At 43.5% G+C, this 23735-nt stretch overlaps 1 protein-coding gene across 2 annotated transcripts in view; it reads left to right on the plus strand.

Moving 5' to 3' along the window:
• The window catches only part of CNTN5 (contactin 5), a 2165994-nt gene that overhangs the window by 1524480 nt on the left and 617779 nt on the right, over positions 1-23735 (plus strand). The window lies entirely within an intron of this gene.

Here is a 23735-nt window from a genome sequence, read left to right on the forward strand (position 1 = left end):
GCCAGCTCTCAATCATGTCTATGGAATAGCGGAAGTGTGGATTGCACGCGCCCAGCTATGCCACGCTGTGCTTGCTGCAACGCATACACATTACAGCAAGGACAAAAAGAGAAAAAGTCAACTTCAGGGAGTACAACCAAGTAGGGAAAAATCAGCTGTCCCACTCACCAATCCTGGGTTTCTGAGATACAATGCTGTAGTTGGTCCAGTACAGTTAATGAGGCACACCGAACCATAGGTTCTTCGGATGGCTGGGGGAGGGGGGAAGCTTAGAGCAACCAGGGGGCACCCACACTGGTGTGACATTTTCAGGTGACCAGGAGTGGGGGTTTTCACGACTGGGGGCGGAGCTAAGTGAGACCAGGGTGGTCCACTCTGGTGACACAGCTTCTGATGGCTGTGGGTGAAGCTAAGTGCAACCAGGGGGCTCCCACACAAATAACACAGCTTCAAATGACTGGGAGCGGAGATAAAGTGCAGCCAGGAGGCTCCCAGCCTCCCACACCAAGTTTGGCACAGAATTGCATGGCCGGGGCGGGGCTTATCACACGCAGGGGGCGGAGCCTAGCACGACCAGTAGGCTCATACACTGATGACACAGCATCTCATGCCAGGGGCGGGGCTTATCGCGCACAGTGGGCGGGGCCTAGCGTGGCCAGGACTGTCTCACACTGTTGGAAAAGCATCGGATTGCTGGGGGCGGGACTTATTGCAGACAGGGGGCGGGGCCTTGCACGGCCAGGACTGTCTCACACTGTTGGAAAAGCATCGGATTGCCAAGGGCGGCGGGACATATCGCAGACAGGGGGCGGGGCCTTAAGCAGCCAGGATTGTCACACTCCAGTGGCAAAGCATCGGATGGCCGGGGGCGGGGCTTATTGCGGACAGGGGGCAGGGCCTAGCGCAGTCAGGACTCGAATCACACACTGGTGGCAAATCCTTGGTTGGCCGGGGGCGGAGCTTAGCACAGCCAGGGGTGGAGCTTTGGTCAGCTCCGGTGATCAGTGGCCAGGAACTGGGGGTATGTGTGTACAATGCTTGGGGCAGCCAGGAGGATAATGTGCTGGGCTAGTCGTCACAGTGTTTACAGGAAAAACATTTTTTCCTGTCAACACTGCACTGCAGGGGATCTTCTGGGCCTATTTTCATGGGAGGCCTGGAGCTGCAGCTCCACCCGCCCCATTGTTAATCCGGCCCTGCTGGAGGCATTACTATATATTTTTAGCCTTGCTTCCAGATTCCCAAAAAAAAGGGGCTGTGTCGTGTGGCCACGCCGCTAGTGTCATGTAGTCACTCCCACTAGCAGCATGTGACCACGCCCCCTCACAACACATGATCACGCCCATTTTTGGCACTCAGTACCACTAAGAAGTATTTCTACTTGCACCACTGGGTGGAATGCAATTTTGCATCTCTGCAGAACAACTGGGATTTGCAATAGATTGTATCATGATTTCTCCCATCTCTAACAATATGGAAAGGCTTAGCCTGACACCCACTGAATAAATTTGTTTATAGTGGAGAGCCATAATTAGGGAATCAGTTTCATAATCACATACAACACTCTTGCCGGCAGACTTTGCGATTTTAAAATAGACTAGAAAAATATTTGCATTTGTTTTCTAATGAATCATTTATAAGCAACATTGAAAAGTAAATGACTATGTCTAAACATGTAGCATGTGGAATGGAAGTTGTCTTTGCCTAGAACCTGAGTACCTATTTGTATTTAATTATTCACCGCCTGTTTCTCCATGTAGTTTAAGCAGGTGTAGATACAACAATCTGTATACAAACAGGTCATTGGAAGATTTGCAGTGCTACATGCTATTTTAGGATATCAATGTGCCTAACTCAGGCATGTCCAAACTGCGGCCCTCCAGCTGTTGTGAAACTACATATCCCAGCCTGCCCTGACACAGTTTTTCTGTCAGAGAATGCTAAAGTTGTGTCAGGGCATGCTGGGATGTGTAGATTCTTAACAGCTGGAGGGCCGCAGTTTGGACATGCCTGGCCTAACTTCTGAGAGGTAGTTAATGAGGACAGAGCTGGACGATAAAGGAGCAGCAATATACAGTAGGAATAGATTTACTAAAACTTCTGTAAACCGAAAGTGGAGGTGTTGTCCATAGCAACCAATCATATTCTAGCTAACGTTTTGAACAATGCACTTTATAATAGCTTCTATAGAACCTGTTTGGTTGCTATGCTTTTCTTACACCTACCCCATAATGGATTCAGTATGGGATCACGACGGTCTGGATCCCGGCAGTCATACGACCTACGCCGGAATCCCAACAGGCGGGATCCCGATGGCGAGCGCAGCGTATCGCCTCACTTTGTTCGCCACACTAATGTAATCCCCCTCGGGGGGTGGCAAGGAGTGGGGATTCTGGGCCACGGTCGGGTTCCAACCGCCACGATTCCATTGACTTTTGGGATTCCGGAGTCGGTATACTGACCGCCGGAATCCCAACAGCCGGGAAACTGACTACTTCCTCTCATAATAATGGGTGCTCAATCAAGGCCGTAGGAACTTATGGGGCAGATGTATTAACCTGCAGAAGGCATAAGGAAGTGATAAACCAGTGATAAATGCAAGGTGATAAAGGCACCAGCGCCAATCAGATCTTAACTGTTAATTTACATATCGGAGCTGATTGGCTGGTGCATTTATCGCCTTGCATTTATCACTGGTTTATGACTTCCTTATGCCTTCTCCAGGTAAATACATCTGCCCCTATGTTTGGATGGAAGTGCACAGCCCGAAGGTTGGGAATGCCGTAGGAGCTGATTGGCTGGTACTTTATCTCCATCCACTTTATCTCCATCCAAGGCTTAGTAAATAGACCATAGCCTCCTGTTAGCATTTGCGAGATCTGAGTACTGCGTCTGAGAATGGTGCTGAGTGCCACCCCCGCTCTGCCTCCCAAATGCTAAACATGGGATATGACGCAGCCACAAGTGCGCTGCCTGACCAGGTCATATCCCATACATCCATGCTGCCTCACTGTGTCCCCATCTGTACAGTATTTGGTAAATCCATTCTGTCTGTGACTGCTGATATAACACCCGAAATATTGGTCACTGAAGCTTGTTTACTGTACCAACCCACGGCGGTCATACTGTATGTCAGTGGATAATGCTATTCTGCAGATAACCAGAGGTTTTAGTGCACTGGAGATATCCCTTTCCTCCTGTCATACCCCTTACACATGGCAAATGCCGGGTCCCACCCGGTAATTGGACCGGGCCCTTACCAGTTGGGAACCTGCATTGGACCCTAACAACTGACACCCTGACCCGGCAATATGCCGGGTCGGGTTGCCATAGCAGCGGGGGCGGAGCCCGCATCAGGGGCGGCGCTGGGAGATGAGCTCATCTCCGCGCCTCCTCTCTCTATGTAGTGAATGGGTCCCGCGTCGTATCGATCCGGCAACCCGTTCACGCTGTCCCTGACCCAGTATTCAACCCGGGAATAACACTGCTTTATTCCCAAATTTAATTACTGGGTCAGACGACACGGGAATTCACTATAGGCCCTTTCACACCGCATAGCGGCCCGTGTCGACCCGGCAGTATACCGGTTCGATACCGGGTTGTTTGAGCAGTGTGAAAGGGGTATTATACAGTACTTTAACATCACACAAGAGGAGATGTATCAATGGGTGGTCTTCAGTATGCCGGCGGTCGGGCACCCAGCGACCAGCATACCGGCGCCGGGAGCCCGACAGCCGGCATCCCAACACTTATTCTCCCTCGTGGGTGTCCACGACCCCCCTCGAGGGAGAATAAAATAGTGTAGCGCGCGTAGCGCGCCACCGTGCCCGTAGCGTGGCGAGCGCTGTGAGCCCGCAAGGGGCTCATTTGCGCTCGCCACACTGTCGGTTAGCCGGCGGTCGGGCTCCCGGCGCCGGTATGCTGGTCGCCGGGAGCCCGACCGCCGGCATATCGTAGTGAACCCGTATCAATCCTTGGAATAGGTTAAATTGGAGTAGACGTTTCAAAAACTGTGCTAGATAAGTGACAATTAGAAGCTGATGCTCCACCTCTTTACTTTACCTCTCTCCAAGGTTTGATATGTTTCCCCCACACTGTTCATAAGTTCGGCTTATTAAACCTACATTTCAGACTGTATCCATTGTATGACAAATATCACTTTGTCGGTGTATAAATACAATGTGCACACTTTGTGTACTTGAGCATGATCTCTATTTATTACATGACTGAAATATGTTATCTAGGCCATAGATGGGTCCGTGTTGACCGTTCCTATGTTCTGTGGAGGTGCGTACTTCCCATAGTATCACTATGCCAGAAGAAGGAAACACATTAATATACAGCCTTCACAAATCAATAGTGTCCATCTTGTTTTACGCCTGAATGTAATATGGGATGACATCTGCTAAATAAGTTATGGGGAATCACGCACCTAGGAAAGCTGTGCTGACAGTGTGTCACTTGTACTGTATATAAGAGTACATTTCCTGCAGGTCTACAGACATCTCAAACTTGTCATTGTCCTTAACAGACCTTTATATCCAAGCTCCTGTTTGGTGGAAAATTAAAAATGTGGCCATTCATATGATATCCCTCATCCTAGGTTCTTGAAAGAAACCCCATACTTCATTTAGAGCCCAACGTACAGACAAGCACAGCCGGACTGCTCATCTGGCCCTTCTAGCAAATGCCAGAAGGGCCAATGGGCAGATGGTCCGGTCCGGTCACACAGTGAGCTGGGGACGGCTGCACGCAGCGCTGCTGATGGCTCTCTGGTTTGTCCCCCCTGCAGCCCAAAGTGCCCGTTGATAAGAAATATGGGGGCATGCCGTGAGTCCACATCCCCCTGACTCGCGGCACATCCCCATGAGCAATGTCCGTGCGCCCCTTTCACGAACGCAGCTACGATCATTCACACAGACATGCGGGGGGACGTCCAGCACAGGGCTAGTCCGCCCGCATGTCAGTGAAGCCCCCCCCCCCTTTGCACTTCAAGAGTAGCTCCCGACTAGCGCAGCTTTATTGTGCTGGCCGGGAGCTACTCGTCGCTTCCTGGCCCGCAGCGGCTGCGTATGATGTCACGCAGCCGTCACGGCCCGCCCCCCCAGCGGCTTGACGCTGCTGTCCAGCCCCCTCCCACCCAGCGACCCCCTCTGCCTCAGAGGTGATCGCTAGGCAATGATGGCTGCCATGCACCAGCGCACTGCGGCGCCAGCGCATGTGCAGTTCCGACCTGATTGCTGTGCTGCCATAAACTGCAGCGAGCGATCGGATCAGAATGACCCCCATTGTGTCGGCATTCATTTACGCAGTGCTTTGTTTAACTGAACGTACACCTTTAATACACAACGGTGTACTGCATGAATGGCTAACCAAAACATGTCTACTCTTATGTTAATGAACTACAGTATAGCTTATGATTAAGTTGGTCGAGGGGGAAGATGAAGGATGGACACGCCAAGTGTCTTTTCTTTTTGTTACATCACTATGCCCAAGTCGGCTGCAGGTGTGTGCGCGCGCACACACACACATACACATTCATACAAACAAACAGAAAAAGCCACAAACACACAGTACAAGTTGCAATGCACCTCAGTAATAAGGACACACTTTCAGCATTCAATAAAAGGAGAGGAATTCATGCTAACGACTTGTAGGGTATTACTGCTGAACTCACTGCTGTTTCCGCACCTCCACGCCATCCTTCATTTCTGTGCAATGCCATGGAGATGACTTTGCCACTAACCCTCTACAGACATTGGGTCTAATTCAGACCTGATCAGTGTTGTGTGAAATTGCACAGCGGGGGATTATCGAATGACTACGCATGTGTATGCACCGCAATGCGCAGGCGTGTGCACAAACAGCGACAGAATGGTGCGAAAAATTTAGATCGCTAAGCGTATGCAAGGTGATTGACAGGAAGCAGAAGTTTGTGGGTGGTAACTGGCCATATTCTGGGAGTGTCAGGAGAAACGCAGGCGTGCCCAAGCAGTTTCAGGGAGGGTGTGTGACGTCAGCTCCGGCCCCGATCAGCCTGATTCTGTCGCACTGTAGGAGCAAGTCCTGGGCTACACACAGACTGCACAGACTGGAAAAATCATTAGATGGTGAGTGAGTTGCGAATGGATATGCAGCCGCCCGATGTCTGGAGAAGTTTTCGCTCGGCGTACACATGCATTCGCACACTTGCACGGGGTGGGTTTTCACTCTCTATGGGCGGCGACTATCTGATCGCAGACCTCTGCTAATTTGCAGCACAGCGATCAGTATCTGAATTAGGCCCTTTGTTGCTAGCAGCTTGCTCAACATGACACTAATCGGAACACATAACTGCGGTGGTGCGAAGACGCACACTCATTTTCTAATAAGAGGAGAGAAATTTCCTTTTTTATGAATCACTTTGGTTTTATTATCCACATAAAGCACACATCATCAGGCTATGGGGGTAATTCCAAGTTGATCGCAGCAGGAAATTTTTTAGCAGTTGGGCAAAACCATGTGCACTGCAGGGGAGGCAGATATAACATGTGCAGAGAGAGTTAGATTTGGGTGGGGTGTGTTCAAACTGCAATCTAAATTGCAGTGTAAAAATAAAGCAGCCAGTATTTACCCTGCACAGAAACAAAATAACCCACCCAAATCTAACTCTCTCTGCACATGTTATATCTGCCCCCCCTGCAGTGCACATGGTTTTGCCCAACTGCTACAAAAATTCCTGCTGCGATCAACTTGGAATTACCCCCTATGCTCATAGCAGAAATAACCATGCCACAGGGACGCCCCTTAATCACAGTGTTCTGAGAACAAATCACTGCCTCCCTGACAGCAGCACAGTACAGCCCCACTGCTATACATACTGCACTGCACATTCCACACAGAAAGATTTTATCTATTGTAATCACTTACACTGTTATCCAAAAATATGTTTTTTCACTTTAAAAAAATCTAATTAAACAATCTATTGTGAACTATTTTTTTTTGCTTGTATTTTTTGGTATCCGGTCTTTAGGTCGACAGCACTTTGGTCGACACTCATTAGGTCAACCACTATTGGTCGACTCGACGTGCATTAGGATGACATGGTCACTAGGTCGACATGGCAACGGTCGACATGTGAAAAGATCAACATGAGGTTTTTTTTGTTTTTTAAATACGTTTTTTTAACTTTTACATATTTCACAATCCACGTAGACTATGACTGGGAATAGTAACCTGCCCGACAGCGAGCCATGCGAGTGGACACGCTGCACTAATTCGGGTCCCCGGTCACTTTACGAAGAAAACACACCAAAAAATATGTTAAAAAACTCATGTCGACCTTTTTTCCTTGTCGACCTACTGACCGTGTTGATCTATTTCAGGCGTAGACCTAGTCACTGTCGACCAATACTGGTCAACCTAATGTCTGTCGACCTAGTTACTGTTGACCCTATAATCCAAACCCCTATTTTTTATCTGTTTCACCCTAAATTGTCACAACAGGGCTCATTGTATAAGATATATAAATATATATACATATATATATATATATATATATATATACCACTCTCAAGGCTGAAGGGCGATTGCGTTCAACCACCTAAGGCGTGCGTACAGTATACTGTATCGGTGCACAACTGCACACCCAAGAGTAGTATATTTATAGTATTACATACTGTAGCTTGGCAACATTGCCATGAACAAATCTGTACACAGCGTTTACCCACTGAAAGCCGAGCCCTGGAAAGTGGGACTAAAAGGTGTACCACTTCTGAAGTGGTCCTTAATTGCCTGGAGACGCCTGCTCTGTCACCTCACCAGGTCACTTCAGCACTTTTGGAATCACCACACACTTCTCTCACGGCCAACTGTCTGGTGGATCTCACGGCGTCTACCCGAGATGTTTGACAGGGTCACAATACCCAATTGTGTGACTTTGTACTGTAAACTAGCCGCTACACCAGTTGTTGTCAAACTGTGTACCATGGCACCCTGGGGTGCCTCAGGATACTTGCAGGGGTGCCTTGGATTGGTTGTCCAGGACCAATTTAAAAAAGAGGGATTTTATGAACAGGTAACCTGTTCAGAAATTCCTGGCGTGGATAAATTAAAAATATTTTTTCAATTAATATATATTGGATGAAAACATCCTTATAAATATCTACTGCTAGTGAAAAAGAGGCTGGTGAGGGCTTAGAGGTTATAAGAGCATATAAAACAAAGATTATCACTGCGCTGATCTATTATGATAGTTTCTAAGTGATATAAGCTTTCCATTCAAATACACTGGTGTCGTATGTGTAATTAGATTAATTTATTGCTGTATACACATACTGTATTCAGTAAAAAAATATTCACATTTCTAAAATATCTCAAATATATCATAGAGAACAATTATCTCGGCCAAGATGAATAACTGTGTTAATAACAATCACTTGCAAGCTACAATATAATAAACATATAAGATACTTTGAGAAAAACAATTCTAAATGTATCCACACTTGGTTGCTAAAAAACATATACTGTAATTAGGTGATGCCTTCAAAAGTTGTAATTTTTCCTTTTATACAAAGTGTTCTTATCAGTGGCATCCCAGAGACGCTACTGATCTTAAGTATAAATGTCACTGTAGTTGAGAGGTAATTGAAGTATCAACTGATTCCTTGTCACATCAGGTGGGTATAATCTGTCCGTATATTTAAACCTGTCCCATGCTGTTTGTAAATACTTTGCAGTAAGATTCTGGCTGGGGAAGCTTACAAATCCCCTGTGCGATGAAAGATGGCGTTTGGGGTAGATTTATTAAGCCTGGTGAAATGATAAAGTGGTAGGTGATAAAGGACTAGCCAATCAGCTCCTAACTGTCATTTTTCAAACCCAGCCCGTGACATGGCAGATAGAATCTGATTGGCTGGTATTTTATCACCTTCCACTTTATCACTTCACCAAGCTTAATAAATGTGCCCCTTTGTGTGAAAGCTGCAGCGGGAGCTGGTTGTGTGAACACCGTAGTGTCGGCTGGGCTTCTGCCGCTTCAGTGCGCGGGAGCGACCCGGCTGTGTGATAGTGAGCTGGCTGAGTCTGGCTGCAAGGATCACTTAGGGCTCTTACTGGGGATTCCTAAATAGAGTGAGTGGTAAGCTGGTGGAGCTCCGGATATGCTAATCAACGTGTTTCATTCCTTCTGAGACAGAAACCTTTCAAGATTTTTTCAAGATAATTACTCTATGTGATATATTTGAGATATTTTAGAAATGTGTATATTTTTTTACTGAATACAGTATGTGTATACAGCAATAAATTAATTTTATTATACATATGACACCAGTGTATTTGAATGGGAAGCTTATGTCACTCAGAAATTATCATAATACCGTAGATCAGTGCAGTGATAATCTTTGTTTTATAAGGTCCAGGACCAATTCCAATTATTTATGGTCAATGTAATAGGCAAAACCAGTGCTGGTGGCTTCCAATCATAACATATGTGGACAAACAGAAGCAAATCTTGTCCCTCACCACACAATTAAACCTAAGGATGACATATTATAAACACAATTTACTTAATTTAATATTTCTTTCTAAATTTCTCAATAAGAAACTTTTGGCCTAGGGGTGCCGTGAAAAAAAATTCTGATATTCTACGGCGATTAAAAAAAGTTTGAGAACCCCTGCGCAACACTATACAATGAGCTCTCTCCTTGCAGTAAAACAAATACAGTAATATTGATTACAAAATCAAGTACAATACACTTGCAGAATTATTTGCAAATTATTCTGAGAGTACATCTTCACACCACCGCAGTTCCATAGTATACAGTATATGTACCAATTAGCGTCATGTTGAGCAAGCTGCTTATGACAATACTGTTTCTATAGTGAGTGGCGGCAAAGTCACCTCTGTGGCATTGCTTAGATATAAGGGGTGGAGGGAGGTTCGGAGCTTGCAGTGAGTTAAGCCGCAGTACGCTATATATGGTCAGCATGAATGATTCTCCTTTTATTGAAAGCTGAAAGGGCATCTTCACACCACTGCAGCTATGTGTACCAATTAGTGTCATGTTGTGATTAGCGGCAAAGCTATCTCTGTGGTATTTCATAGAAATGAATGGTGCAGAGGATGCAATGTGCTGTGTGTGTGTGTGTGTGTGTGTGTGTGTGTGTGTGTGTGTGTGTGTGTGTGTGTGTGTGTGTGTGTATGTCTGGGGTGGGGGTAGTGTGAGTGTTGGTGGCTTGGTCAAAAAAAAATTTGTTTTAATTTACATTATGAAACTACTGTATTGAGAATTATTATTCTATGACCCTATCATTAATGGGATTCTAACCCCAACTGAACTGTATGTTAAGCATTGAACATACAAATAACCTACAGGGCCTGCAGGTGATTGATTGTGGTGCTACAGAGGCCCATATTCACAGCAATTTATTTCATAGTAGAATTTGAATTAAAAGGACTGTCCCTGTAGCGCGACAGAGGGTATATTTACTAACATTTGATTTTCAGTTTTGGGGGATTTGCCATTCAATTTTGACTTTGGAGATTCACTAAGGGCAAAATCAAATGTCAAATCATACCTAAAACTGAATTCAACACAAATCCCACTCAAAATCCCACTTAAATCCCACACATAGTTGAATATAGGATCCCCTCATTTACTAAAATTTGATTTGCAAATTAATTTCAAATTGAACTCTAAATTAAACTTCAAATCCCCAAATGAATAGAATGAAGAGAGACATTCTATTTGAGCTTCTAAACACCATTCTATTGTTTTGAAATTGATTGTGATGACTAGAAATTCTTAAAAGCATCTGGGAAAGTATGGCTGTAGGAATAATGACTTCTCTAGGTTATGCTATGCTGTGCACTTACCTGCAAATCACCACCTAAGAAAATACATAGTAACATTATTATTATTATTATTATTACCAGTTATTTATATAGCGCACACATATTCCGCAGCGCTTTACAGAGAATACTTGGCCATTCACATCAGTCCCTGCCCCAGTGGAGCTAACAATCTATATTCCCTACCACATGTAAACACACACACATTCACGCTAGGGTTAATTTTGTAGGAAGCCAATTAACCTACCAGTATATTTTTGGATTGTGGGAGGAAACCGGAGTACCCGGAGGAAACCCACGCAAGTACGGGGAGAATATACAAACTCCACACAGTTAGAGCCATGGTGGGAATCGAACCCATGACCTCAGTGCTGTGAGGCAGTAATGCTAACCATTACACCATCCGTACTGCCCAACATAGTAACTAAGGTTGAAAAAAGACAATTGTCCATCGAGTTCAACCTATTTGTGGTCTCCTATGCAGTCTTATTATAGGACTAGTTATTTTTATGTTAGGACTAGTTATATTAACTATAATGCGTGCAAACGCACCATAACCCTGAATATCTTTATCCAATAGGAATTTATCTAACCCATTCTTAAAGGTGTTGACTGAGTCCGCAGTTACTACTCTCTCAGGCAGGGAATTCCAAACACGTATTGTCCTTACTGTGAAAAAACCTTTTCGCCTCAATGTGCGGAAACTCCTCTCATCTAACCTAAGCGAGTGACCACGTGTCCTCTGTGCTGATCTTATAGAAAACAGGTCCCTCCCAAGCTCTGTGTATTGACCCCTTATATATTTGTAGATGTTGATCATGTCCCCTCTTAGTCTCCTCTTTTCCAATGTAAACATGCCTAGTCTTGCAAGCCTCTCCTCGTATTTCAGCGTCACCATGCCCTTGATTAGTTTGGTCGCCCGCCTCTGAACCTTTTCTAGCTCCAGGATATCCTTTTTGTAATATGGTGCCCAAAATTGCACACAGTATTCAAGATGAGGCCTCACTAGTGATTTATATAATGGGAGTATAATACTCTCGTCCCTTGCATCAATTCCCCATTTTATGCATGCTAATATCTTATTAGCCTTCTTTGCTGCACTCCTACTTTGGGTACTGCTGCTTAATTTGTTATCCATGTGAACCCCTAATTCTTTTTCCAGTACAGACTCCCCTAATATTACCCTATTTAGTATGTAGGTGTTATTTTTAGTCTTGCCCCCACAGTGCATTACCTTACACTTGTCTGTGTTGAATCTCATTCTCCATTTTGCTGCCCATGCTTCCAGTTTAGTTAAGTCATTCTGAAGAGACTCAGCATCCCCCTCCGTATTTATAACCTTACACAATTTGGTATCGTCTGCAAAAATTGATCCCATGCTCTCTAGACCTACTGTTAGGTCGTTGATGAAAATGTTGAACAAAAGTGGTCCAAGTACAGACCCTTGTGGCACAACACTTAGTACTTTAGTACAATTTGAAAATGATCCATTGACCACAACGCGCTGCTCCCTATTATCTAACCAATTGCTGACCCAAGTACATATTGTGCTCCCTAGCCCTATTTCTTGTAGCTTATAGATAAGATCCATGTGTGGTACATTGTAGAAAGCTTTGGCAAAGTCTAAAAAGATTATATCCACCTCCTTACCCTGATCCAGGTTCGCACTTACTGTTTCATAAAAGCCAAGTAAGTTGGTCTGATATGATCTGTCCTTCACAAATCCATGTTGGTTACTTTTAATGACCTTATTTGCTTCAAGGAACTTTTGAATATTGTCCCTTAGAATACCTTCCAATACTTTCCCCACTATAGATGTAAGACTACCTGGTTCAGCTTTGCTCCCCTTTTTAAATATCGGCACTACCTCCGCTATACGCCAGTCTTTGGGAACCATACCCGATTTTACTGAATCCATGAAGATCAAAAATAGAGGTCTTGCTAGTTCAGCGTGCAGCTCCATAAAAACCCACAGGTGAATTTAGAATGCAGGACCATCAGTCAAAGCAACATACTGCACATGTGTAGACAAATAGGCATGATATCTATTCCATAAATGTGCAGGTGGTCTGTAATGCAAAACTAAAAATCATGAGTGTTGTGACTGGATCTCCTGGTTCGTGCCATGATGCCTACTGTACATCCTCAGCAATTAATCCCTGTCTGCAAAATTTGAGGTGGGTCAAATGCCAGAGGGATGGCTGTATGTGTTAATGAAGCAGCTAATAGTACTTGTTACTATACTGTTTTAATTTGTCGTCGTCCCCCCCCCCCCCCCCCCCAAACAGGTGATTTAGGCTATGGCTGCCCCTGGCTTCTGACTCCATTATCAGATCAGCAAACTCCATGACAGAATACACCTTTGGGCTATTAAAAATAAGGTTGATAAATCAGGAGGCATATTATTATATCATCTGGCAAAAGTGTCTGATATTGTGATCTGCTGCTCTCTATTGCATAATCACACATTAAATCAGCCACTCCCACCAGATTATGCAATAAACAGTGAGCACAGAAAGTGGAAGGCAGGAAGGCATATTAGGGATTTGTTTATTGCTATCTTTTTCAGCTGTATTTCTTTTAATTAAATACCACAAAATGTTATTCTTCAGTTAGGTGTTCATGTATAAAACAGTGAATGCAAAAAATGAATAATCACCTGCGCTCCTTGCTTAAAGTCTGGCTGCAGAAATTAAACGTGACTCGCACCAATCACTAAAACACAATATAAACACAAAAAACACAATTCCTGCGCACTGATCAAGGGTATAAGACACTCTATTAGATGTCAGTAAATGAAAAAACCCATCTAGGTTTAGCGTTCAGAATGGGTATGAAAGAACAGTCTCAGTGGATCAATAATAGGCGTATAGGGGCAATACAGAAGCTTCCCCTATTAAGCTTTTACCTTCACCGAGTTCTGGGCCGCAGGAAACAACTTTGTGTTTCCTGCGGCCCAGAACTCGGTGAAGGTAAAAGCTTAATAGGGGAAGCTTCTGTATTACCCCTATTATTGTGCCTTCCACCGAAGGTCACTTAGGGTACACATGCTAAGTCTTTTAATTGTAAACGTGTTTAAATAAACTTTTATAAGTCTGCATTATGATTCCCCAATATTTGTCTTTCATGTACCAATAATAATAATAATAATAATAATTGTCTTTCATGGATCAATAATAGGCGTATAGGGGCAATACAGAAGCTTCCCCTATTAAGCTTTTACCTTCACCGAGTTCTGGGCCGCAGGAAACACCTTTGTGTTTCCTGCGGCCCAGAACTCGGTGAAGGTAAAAGCTTAATAGGGGAAGCTTCTGTATTACCCCTGTACGCCTATTATTGTGCCTTCCACCGAAGGTCACTTAGGGTACGCATGCTAAGTCTTTTTGAGGACAGAGACAAAGAATTGAAAAACGGTTGGGTTGACTGAATTCAAGTTTTATCACGTTTACTGTTTGGTTGGAGGACCAAGGACGAGGCCAGATAAGAGAATCTACATTTGACTGTTAAAAGTAATTTTATTGGGACATTGCTTCAATCTATTGGCCTGATCTTCTATATTCAAAGGAGATCAGCAAAAGGATTGACTGTAGTATATATTTTTTTTTGAACTTTAACCGTCTCTGAAATTGATCCACTGAGACTGTTCTTTCATACCCATTCTGAACGCTAAACCTAGATGGGTTTTTTCATTTACTGACATCTAATAGAGTGTCTTATACCCTTGATCAGTGCGCAGGAATTGTGTTTTTTGTGTTTATAATGTATAAAACAGTGTAAAGAATCTCACCTTTAATTAGTGTGCATGTTATCCATTTGGACCACTAGGAAGCAATGAGGAAGTTATGTTCGATTTTACATTTGATTTTAATGGGGACTTGAGGTTCGATTTTGGAAGGGATTTCACAAATTGAACACAAAATCCCTTCTTAAAATCGATTAAAATCGAAGACGATTTGAAATTAGAATGCAAAATTTATTATTAGTAAATAAGGGATATTTTAAGGGATTTTGCAGTTCAATTAGAATCAATTTCAGTCAATTTTTAAGATTCATAAAAATGAATCCCAAATCGAACTTTAGTAAATTTTACCCCAGATGCATGCTTGCATCTTAGATGCATTTCATACATGTCTATTCATGTTGCACGTGCATCTGAGACACAGAACTATACAACACCTACTGTGGGGTTGATAGTGTCAAATAAGGAGTCGCATTATCCATTTCAATGGGACCACAGATCCCAGCCAGTGTGGGATTTGGATGTCTGGACAGTAACTGGCGGCTGACATTTGTAAAACCAGTATATCATATATTTTATACCAGTATAAAATATAAAAAAAAAATACAGAACTCACACACTGAATGATATAGGGGTCTATTTACTAAGCCTTATATGGAGATAAAGTGGATGGAGATAAAGTACCAGCCAATCAGCTCCTAATTGCCATGTCACAAGCTGGGTTTGAAAAATGACAGGAGTGGATTGGCTGGAACTTTATCTCTGTCCACTTTATCTCCATCCAAGGCTTAGTAAATAGACCCCTTAGGGGTACATTCACTAAGCAGTGATAAGAGCGGAGAAGTGAGCCAGTGGAGAAGTTGCCCATGACAACCAATCAGCACTGAAGTAACATCTATAATTTGCATACTATACAATTATACAGAGCTGCCGATTGGTTGATGGGGCCACTTCTCCACTGGCTCACTTCTCCGCTCTTATCACTGCTTAGTAAATGTCCCCCTAAATCCTTTATTACACACTAACACTACTGTACTGTACATAATCATCTAGTCCTTGCTAGTGCTCGGTTGTTAAGTAGAATTGGGTCTTCAGAAAGAAAAAAACTGCAGCTCTCGATCCATGACAGGGATGCTGTACTATAGCGTACCACATGACAAGTTCCCACATGGCTCTGTCAGCCAATCAGCAGGCGGTGCCACAAAAACTGCATTGGTAATTTGACGCATGCGCAGTGCAGTTTAGGAAAAGCGACATCTAGTGGACAGCAGGCGGTGCCACAAAAACTGCATTGGCAATTTGACGCATGCGCAGTGCAGACTAGGAAAAGCGACATCTAGTGGACAGACAGTTGTATTACACTCTTGACTTTTTCTGGCCTCTCAGTACATTATGATACAACTCAATACGCCATGATGCGACTTAATGCACCAAGCTGTGACACGGCAGGGCACAAGTAGCAGGGGGATGCTAGAGGTCATATGGACGCTAGATGCAAGAGGACACCTGTGATTAGGATCTTCCCAGCACCTTTCATACTCTCTCCTTTTTCACATTTTACCATTCAGGTTTTGACACCTAACAACATTTTTTAATTTGAAATAATAAGTGGAACTGTTTCCAATGAACAAAGTAGTGACATTTCTCATGGACGTTTGTGCAGTGACTATCAAAGGAAACATTTGTTACAAAGGCAGAGATTAATAAGACTGCAAGTAGCAGAATGATTCCGTTTGGAAAACAAATCTAAGGGAGGAAGATAAATTCACCATGCTGAAAAAGTCTGTGGGGACAAAACAAGTTGCAGATGTGATAATCTATTTAAACTGTGAAATGCTGAAGACACAGAAGAAAGATCGAATACACAGCAGCTTCAGCTGCAAACAGTAGAGAACAGGGGATCTAATGCAAAACAGAGAATGTGGAGCAAACTGGAAAACAAATATTTCACAATTGCCTGAAGGAAAAAAGAACTTAACATCAGAGCGTCTTTCTTCTTAAATTGGCAAAATTATAATATTTATGGAGTTATGCGGAACCTGCTATTAATCTTAATTATTTGTGAGATGGGATATTTTTGCAGGGCATAAGTTATGCGTAGTCTAATTAAATAATGGTCTTTAAAAGTATTGTTTTTTAAAACCACATGCAGAAGATAGAGATAGCAGTTGACAATATTAGCAAAAGCATAATGTTAAAGAAACACTCAAGGTCACTTTGTCATGCGTCACAAGTGCATCCATGCGCAGTGACTTTGATTGACGTGACTGAACATGCCTTGCACTCAGTCTGTTGGTGATGACTCTTATTGAGCTTGAAAAAGCGACCTGTTGGGTTTACCATGGCGTCACACAGTATTAGCTCTTCAGTGGGTGTGATGGGACATTTAATACAGCAACTCTAGTCTGGTGCTGAACAAAGGAAAGCTACAATTACACAGATGTATCAGTAGCTCTGTGATGAGCAAAGCTACAGTTGTGTCCTTGTACACTGTTGCTCAAGTGGCGCCAAATAGCGCCATTTTCTGGGTAACTCAGCCACTCTGAGCATCTTTCTTGCTTGAATTGTGCATCTTATTTGCATAAATAAAAATGGGAGCAATAAAACTTCATTACTACAGTAGCTTGAACTGATCAACTCAATGTGTGCCATTTGTATATCTGAAGAGCTCTAAAGCGAGCGGCCGCGGCTTTTCATCACGCCAAATTACATTGAGCTTCATCTGTGACTTTGTAGAGTACAGTATGTGCTTAAAACTAATTTCTGTGTGGCTAAAGACCAGCATCTCTAGTATACTGTGAGTGGTGTTTCTCTGCGTTTGTGATGTGAATAAGTTGCAAAAGACAACTATTGTAGTGCTACTCCTCTTAGTGCGTCTCTGTCCTGCTAGGCTCCTCGCGTCATATGGCATATAGATGCTTGGTCCATGAAGACACATCTGTGTGCTACAGTAAAACAGAGTTACTAGTAGATCTGTGTGTGGTGCTGGACAATGATATGCTACCAGGGGCATATCTAGAGAGGAGGAGGCCCATGTGCTGGCTCCGTCTGGGACCCTCCTCTGTAGCCGGCAGTGCTGTAGCTCTGGGCACTAGCGTCCCTAGGGGCTAGAGTGCATGTGCAGATCTCTGGGAAAATGGTGTGGCGGCCATTTTCCTAGTGATTTTCCTACTGTGCATACGTAAAACTCAGTGAAAATGGTGCCGTGGGACTCTGGAAGGTAAGTATTAAAAATAATGGGTGCAAGGTGTGCAGTGTGGACATCCCTAGACCCCAGGGGCCCATTTGTACTGCACACACTGCACCCATTATAAATATGCCAGTCTTTGCTACAGTACAGTAATCCATATGTACTAGTAGCTCTGTCCATGGTGCTGTACAACGGTATGCTACAGTACAGTGATACATATGTACTAGTAGCTCTGTCCATGGTGCTGTACAACGGTATGCTACAGTACAGTAATACAGATGTACCAGTAGCTCTGTCCATGGTGCTGTACAATGGTATGCTACAGTACAGTAATACAGATGTACTAGTAGCTCTGTCCATGGTGCTGTACAACGGTATGCTACAGTACAGTAATACAGATGTACCAGTAGCTCTGTCCATGGTGCTGTACAATGGTATGCTACAGTACAGTAATACAGATGTACTAGTAGCTCTGTCCATGGTGCTGGACAACGGTATGCTATAGTACAGTAATACAGATGTACCAGTAGCTATGTTGTCTGTGGTACTGAACAAAAGTATGCCACTGTACAATAATAAAGATGTAACAGTAGTAGCTACTGTTACATCTGTATTATTGTACAGTAGCATACTGTCCATAGTGCTGAACAAAGTACAGATACAGTACTACTGTTTATGCTGCAGATACTGTATACAGATCTACAACAGCTCTGTCCATGGTGCTGAACAAAGGTATGTTACTGTACATGTATGTTATACATATGGGTACACCTTATATAACTTAACAAGCTGTTCTACCCGTTCTTCGCATAGGAGTTTCTGATTTTTACAATTGTAAATATAAATGTGTGTTTAAAATTTGGTAAGTCTATAGAGATGTAAATTTGAGATGTCTTAATATACAGTAAATATTAATCCATGGTTCTTGGCGTTACTCGAGGAGTACCCGTAGCAGATGTGGTAAAAAGTGACAGGATCATTTTTTAGTTTATTAAATTCTACTCACTGGAGGTGTAATCCAAATTTTGATCTGATTGTCCGTTTGGGCGTTATCATTCACACAACACAAGCCACGCATCAGTAATGACATCATTATGTAAACCCCCTTTTCATACCCTTAGGGAAGGTTTATTAAAATTCTAATTAAGTTGTTTTCCTATTTCCAACCTGCAGAATACCTATGTTACATTTCATCTTCCTAACATATCGGGAAGTAGGAGAATTAGTGATGAGTCAGTGAGTGAGCGACTGAGTGAGTGAGTCAGTGAGTGAGTGAGTCAGTGAGTGAGTGAGTGAGGGATTTTGCATTTATATATATAGATAAAAGCACAATATGGGAATACTGAATGCATTGTTTTGTATGAGTATAAATATTTGGCATAGCCAATAATGGGTCACTTGTATCATATGTATGGATTGGGAATTAACACAGTTTTCACTATTTGAACATACTTTATATTTTATTACTGCTAATCTTTATGAAAATGGTGTTGCCTATGCTCCATTCCATTTTTTAATCAATAGAAAAAAGAGGTAATTTGGGGGAAAGCTGGCAAAATAGGTATCAGGGCTCCCTATAATATAACATTTAGCCTGTACACACTTTGGGGCATATTTATTCACAATTTTTTGAATTAAAATAATGTGAACTGTGTCACATACTGTGATTGAAAAATACTAAAATGCTGTTTTGCTTCACATTTACATCCATCCTATAGTGTGCGGAGAAGACGGTGTGTCTCTCATTTGTCTACCACAAGCAAAAAGGGGCAGTAGAGAAATAATCAATCTAACCATGTACATTTACCAATGTGCTTTCCTTTTTAAAGTAATACGTGACTTGGTAAATAATAGCCCCCACAATTTTTACCCATTCTTGGTGGGTGCTGGGTGGCCCTATACAACTTGAATTTACATATGTTATTGATCATATACAGCCAAGTGGTACATCAGTACATGATGTATGTGTAGTCAAGCATCGATACAAATACAAGCACGTTTTGTGACTCTTTTGAAAATTCTTTACTCCTACATGGCTGCAGGAAATGTTCATTTACTCATACTCAGTATGTTGTGAGTGTACCTAGATGGGCCTGTTATGAGATGGAGTGGAGCTATAACCTAGCACTGGAGTTTCTAACTCAATTATGCTGTGGGAACCTTAGGTAGATGTTTATTTGTTCAGCCTTCTAAATGACTGGGGGAAAGAATATAGACTAGCCCACAGTCTATTGATGCAGGCTCCGACCCATCAGCTGTGATACAGTGGTTTGTCCATGATGCAGTGGGCCATAATTTACAATTAGGCACGAGCTGGGCCCATTTCATCAGCCCTGGAAGGAGCAGAGAGTAGGGATAGTACAATGGATCCACAATTATCTGGGATAAATGAGGGAAGAGTTGTCAGGATAATCAAAATCACAGTTATTCCAAAAATACATCTACAGCACATGGGTTAATGAGAACAGGTAAATACAGTATGTAATGGCAAATGCCAGCTATACACACACTTAGCCTAGCTCAGACTACTGTACAGTATTATCTGGTTAATTAGCACCACTAGATAACTGGGGTTCTACTGTACTAGTTAGGACTGTATTCATTAACTGCCGGAAGCTGCCGTCTTGTTGGAAATACGGCAGCTTCCGACAGAAATAGGTCGGAAGGGGTTCTGACCTATTCAATAGGGGCTGATTTTTTCCGACAAGTCAGGAATTCCCAACTTGTTGGAAAACACGTGGATCGGCGGAATAGACGCCGATCCACGTGCTTCTGTCGGAATTGGGGCCAAATCCGACAGGTTTTGGCCCCCTTTCCGACAAACTCAATCCGACTTGAAAACAAGTCGGATTGAGGTGAGGAGAGGAGCAGTGCTGTGGACGGCTGGGGAGCTGAGATCGACTGCCAGCAGGGGGAGCTGGCTGCGGGGGACATGTCTGTGGCAGCGGGGGGAGGTACTGCAGGGAGAGAGGTGCCTGGCCGTCCACAGCCAGGCATCTCTCTCCCTGCAGTGCCTCCCCCCGCCACCGCAGAAATGTTCCCCCGCTGCCAGACCCTCCCGCCAGCTGCCAATCTCTGCTCCCCCCCTGCCGCCCGCAGCACCTTTCTTCCTGCAGTGCCTCCCCTCGCCGCTCCACACATGTCCCCCGCAGCCAGCCCTTCCTGTTCATGGCCGCCGATCTCTGCTCCCCTGGACCCTGACAGGACCCTGTGTACGGCCAAATCCGGCAGTCCAAAATTCAAATAGGGGAGCCATACCAACTGCCATCCCAAATTGGTTCACTGGCAGGTGGTGTAACTCCCCTATTTGAATTTTGGACTGTGCTGTAGCCCCACCGCTGGAACCGCCAGTGGCCCCCATCCTAATACAAATGATATAAGCAGGAAGCTGATGGTTCTATAGTCCTCCTGATGTTATTTTGGGACTGGCTTGCTGTGGCACATCCTTTTCAAACAGCTTCTTGATCAGTGTTGGTCCACACAATGAGGCTAGAAGAAATCACACAGAGAAATAGATGAATAACAAGGTTGCACATGAAACTTTCTGCTAATTCCTTCTAATTGGTTTGGGATATGAGCACACACAAACCTAACAAGCTGCCAGTTACATGCTCCAGTAAATCAGACGCTTAGTTTTAACTGACATTTCTCAGTAAAAAAAAAAAATTTGAAGGAAATGTTTGTTTATTGTAGATTTAATTAAATGTACTACATTTTGGTATGTACAGTATAAATAGCTAACAATGTGCCAATAAATAAGCCGGTATGCAATCATTGTATAACACTGCTACAAGCACTGTACATTTTTTTTTAACATGATGTTTTAAATAAATGTAACAAATGATATTCTTCAAGAATACAATTTTCTGAATTCTTCTAAAAAAATTATAATAATACCTTTCTTTATTCTGAATAAACAATTTTAGAGCAACTGGGGTAAGATATGTATTGATATACCGCTAATAAGCCTGCGAACCTCAGTAATGCTGGAAGAATTACAGTCTTTTTGGTATAAACATTTTGCCATATAATCCAAGAAATTGTACTTGAGCGTTTCAGTACTTAGCAGCTAAAGGGAAAAGCTCTTGTTTGTCATGCTGGTATCACAATTCTACCCTTTCCACAAAATAAATCTGAAAATCTCTAATAACTTTATATTACAGTGGGTTTTTTTTCCAACTGGTTTTCTAATTTAATCTTCCTTACAGCAGTTGTTATTATTAAACTGATTTATTTTGTAGTTATCTACTTTTTTTTCTCTCTATCATCCATTCCTTCAATTTTATTTATTTTAGAAATTGGCTTATTTACCCTCAGGTGTGTCAGTGTATTATGGGGGTCATTCCGAGATGATCGTAGCTGTGCTAAATTTAGCACAGCTACGATCATTCACACTGACATGCGGGGGGACGCCCAGCACAGGGCTAGCCCGCCCCGCATGTCAGTGCCGGCCCCCCTGCAGAAGTGCAAAGGCATTGCACAGCGGCGATGCCTTTGCACTTCAAGAGTAGCTCCCGACCAGCGCAGCTTTAGCGTGCTGGCCGGGAGCTACTCATCGCTACCCGGCCTGCAGCGGCTGCGTGTAACGTCATGCAGCCCCTGCGGCCCGCCCCCCATTCAGTCAGGCCACGTTTGCCAGACCGCACCCACAAAACGGCGGCCAAGCGCCGCCGTTCCGCCCCCCGCCCCCCAGCGACTGCCTCTGCCTGTCAATCAGGCAGAGGCGATCATAGCGGCCCGACGGTCTTCGGCCGTCTGGCATGCGCCGGCGCACTGCGGCACATGCGCAGTTCTGACCCGATCGCACCATTGCGATAAACTGCAGCATGCGATCGGGTCAGAATGACCCCCTATGTTCAATGTCTTATACATACATAAGGTCTCTCTGTTATCATGGTACCACAAGAGAAACTGAGGGGCAGATTTATTAACACTGGTGAAGTGATAAAGTGGAAGGTGATAAATGACCAGCCAATCAGCTCCTAACGGCCATGTTATAGGCTGGGTTTGAAAAATGACAGGAGCTGACTGGCTGGTGCGTTATCACCTTCCACTTTATAATTTTACCAGGCTTAATAAATCTGCCCCTGACTGTCTTATGCACATAGGTTACGCTAAATTCCTGCCTATGCATAAGTTTCAATGTGGCAGATGTATTAAGCTTGGAAAAATGATAAAGCAGTGATAAGTGCAAGGTGATAACGCATCAGCCAATCAGCTCCTAAGTGTTAATTTAGATATTGGATATAATTATCAAGTTGTCCAGATCATTCACTCTTTAATGTTTACCCACACATATGGTGGCTGAGCATGCTCCTAAGCATGGGCCCTACCACTGTAATCCCCAGGTGGGCCGTTCATGCTCCAGTCCCACACTGGGAATAAGTATTGGCTCCTGCCAAACAAAGGGGCACATGTATTAAGCCTGGAGAAGTGATAAAGCAGTGATAAGTGCAATGTGAAAAAGCACCAGCCAATCAGCTCTAATATGTACATTTACATACTTGAACTGATTGGCTGGTGCTTTATCACCTTGCACTTATCACTGCTTTATCACTTCTCCAGGCTTAATACATCTGCACCATTGATTGAAATAAACACACAGACAGATGCCAGATGTCCAACACATTTAGAGTTGCCCACCTGGCAATTCTTTTGTGTAATATAATTATTTCCACCCCACATGTGTGCAATAAAATTGTGTATGCAATTATCCATTATCTGGAATTTGGGGTATTTTTCCCTTTTTTCCCTTTATGTATAAAAAGATGGAACACAGAGGGAAGGGAAGTCAAGTGTTGCCCAGGTACAATAAATGTTCATGTAATTTAATTGCAGCAAAATTAGACATGGATGCACCCCAGATACTCCCTATCAAATCTTATAATGGGGCATGTAGAGAAGTTGGCCAAATTAACCAATCAGATTATAGCTATCACTTATGTAGCACACTCTATCAAATGAAAGGTACTGTA

Source organism: Pseudophryne corroboree, chromosome 2 (assembly GCF_028390025.1).
Source record: "Pseudophryne corroboree isolate aPseCor3 chromosome 2, aPseCor3.hap2, whole genome shotgun sequence".
Classification (NCBI taxonomy): domain Eukaryota; kingdom Metazoa; phylum Chordata; class Amphibia; order Anura; family Myobatrachidae; genus Pseudophryne; species Pseudophryne corroboree.